At 38.4% G+C, this 2,370-nt stretch overlaps 1 protein-coding gene and 1 pseudogene across 11 annotated transcripts in view; one reads left to right on the top strand and one right to left on the bottom strand.

Annotated features, from left to right (window-relative positions):
* Window positions 1-2,370, top strand: part of LOC141434549 (uncharacterized) — a 512,720-nt gene that overhangs the window by 334,313 nt on the left and 176,037 nt on the right. The window lies entirely within an intron of this gene.
* Window positions 2,198-2,370, bottom strand: part of LOC141434416 (WD repeat-containing protein 13-like) — a 4,168-nt pseudogene continuing 3,995 nt past the window's right edge.

Genomic DNA, 2,370 nt, shown 5'->3' with positions numbered 1-2,370 from the left:
AACTTAACACTATTTAACCCCATTTATTTTAAGACGGGCTATTTACAGTATAAAAGAGAGGCTCTCTTTGTCATACCTAAAATCATACAAAAAAAGTGATAATGATGATGGTTGTACTGGGCTGAAAAGTTCTGCAATGGAGACCACGGATCGGTAAGCGCAGCGTAGGACGTCCAACAACGAGATGGGCAGGTGACCTGTTTAAAGCCGCGGGTTCAAGTTGGATGCGGCTGCTTCCAACCGAAGCAACTGGACGTTCAATCAAAAAAAATATTTTCGGATAACTGAGTTAGATCCAAGTATTGTTGTGTACACAATATTCCTATGAGACTATGATAGTAAGCAGATAAGATGTTCAACAAGGACGCCCTACGGCTGATATTATTGAAAGATACGGGAATTTTTTAATTATTTGTCTTCGTTTTACCTGAAAACCCTTCATTCAACCAGCAAAATAGGTTAATTGCTTTTCAAAGTTCAAACTCGAACGGGGCAAAAAGCAGACTCTCTAGCTATTTCTAAACTAGAACATTATCCGTTTATAATCAATTTGCTTCTGTTTAAGTTAATTAGAAATAACTTCTACTAATAGACAATTCCGTGTATTTAAAAATAATTAATACAATACATTTGATTTCGGTGAAACGTTGACGATTGAGTGCTCGAATGTACATGAATGAGACTAATAATTTAAATTTTGTACTCTCTTTTCTCGAAAGACTTTAACCAATGTGCGTTTTTGCAGTGGTAGGACCTTGTGCAAGGTCCGCCGGATTGCTACCACCATCTTGCTGCTAATCCTGCCGTGAAGCAGCAGTGCTTGCACTGTTTTTCGGGCGTGGAGAGTAAGAGAGCCGGCGAAATTACTGGCACTTGAGGTATCCCATCTTAGGCCTCTAGGTTAGCAACGCATCTGCAATCCCCTGGTGTTGCAGGTGTCTATGGGCGGTGGTGATCTCTTACCACCAGGAGACTCACTTGCTCATTTGCCATCCATTCGAATAAAAACAAAAAAAAAAATGTGTGTTGCCGTGATGACATATAGATCAGAGACATTGTATTTTATTATAAGCCTTTAAATACCTTGATCAACTGAGCTAATTTTGAGGAATTTTCAAGGCAAAACCTTTGACATATTCTGTTCAATAAATAAGAATCATCGAAATCGGTTCACAGAGAACTGATATAATAGATAAGAGTCATTCACGATGACGCGTGCCGTGGTTCTTATAACAATACCATTAATGGCTAATTTTGACAAAATCACGCGTTTCAGTCAAAGTCAAGTCAAAGTCAAAAATATCTTTATTCAATCAGGCCATAACAAGCACTTATGAATGTCAAAAAAAAAATCTACCACCGGTTCGGAAACCTCTGCTGAGAAGAATCCGGCAAGAAACCCAACGAGTATATATATATATTTTTTAAAACAGATTTACAATATATTGAATGATATGTAACATCACAAGTATTTAACACAACTTTATTTTTAACACAGTAGGTTCGCTATTTGAAGGGATCGCTAATGCGGATCGGAATTATTCCAAATATCCCTTCGTGGATGGCATAGGTATAGGAACAGAAAAAAAACCTATAAATTAAGAATCATTTTCTATTTGAACTTTATTAAAAATGGTACTGCTTTTTGCACTAAATGTATCACAATTTAATCCGCTAATATTACTGCGCGCAATCGAAAATCACCTGACCAGAAGTCTCAACGGATATAAGTATTTTGAAAGAAAGAAAAGAATTAGTCGTGACAACATGGAGAAAAAATGCGCACAACCGCTGGGGTAGAGATTTAGTTAGTTCTCGAGTGGAGACCGCGTCTTGGCAAAAGTAACGTAGGACGCCCTCCGTCCAGGTGGAGAGACTATCTGCGAAAGGCTGCTGGTAGAAACTGGATGCGTGTAGACGAGGACAGGGCGCAATGGTGTTCATTGGGGGAGGCCTATGTCCAGCAGTGGACTGCTATAGGCTGATGATGATAATGATGATGATGATGAATTCAAATACTATTAAGCAAACCAATTTGAATTTCAAATACGGCCTCGAATTTAACTAAATTCTCGCTCATACTTTTCCAATTCACTATTGCAACTAATTAAAACTTTACTTTAATCCGAGATTCCCATTATACTTCCAGAAATGGCGGTAGGTTAACCTAGAGTTGTCGGGGGAGGTTGGGAGGCATTCACACCGACTGAAGAGCCTTATAGAGCTTGCCTTCGTAATCCAAAATGGTTGCTAGAGCAGAAATTTAGGAGACTATTATATACGTCTCCAATTCATTTTTTTAACAGTGAAGCATTTGGGCACTTCCACTGAATGTCAAACATGTTTATTTCAATTGTACCTATCTTGATC

The sequence above is a fragment of the Choristoneura fumiferana genome, chromosome 13, assembly GCF_025370935.1.
Source record: "Choristoneura fumiferana chromosome 13, NRCan_CFum_1, whole genome shotgun sequence".
Lineage (NCBI taxonomy): Eukaryota > Metazoa > Arthropoda > Insecta > Lepidoptera > Tortricidae > Choristoneura > Choristoneura fumiferana.
The sequence above is the reverse complement of the archived record's forward strand: the minus strand, read 5'-3'. Positions and strand labels throughout refer to the sequence as shown.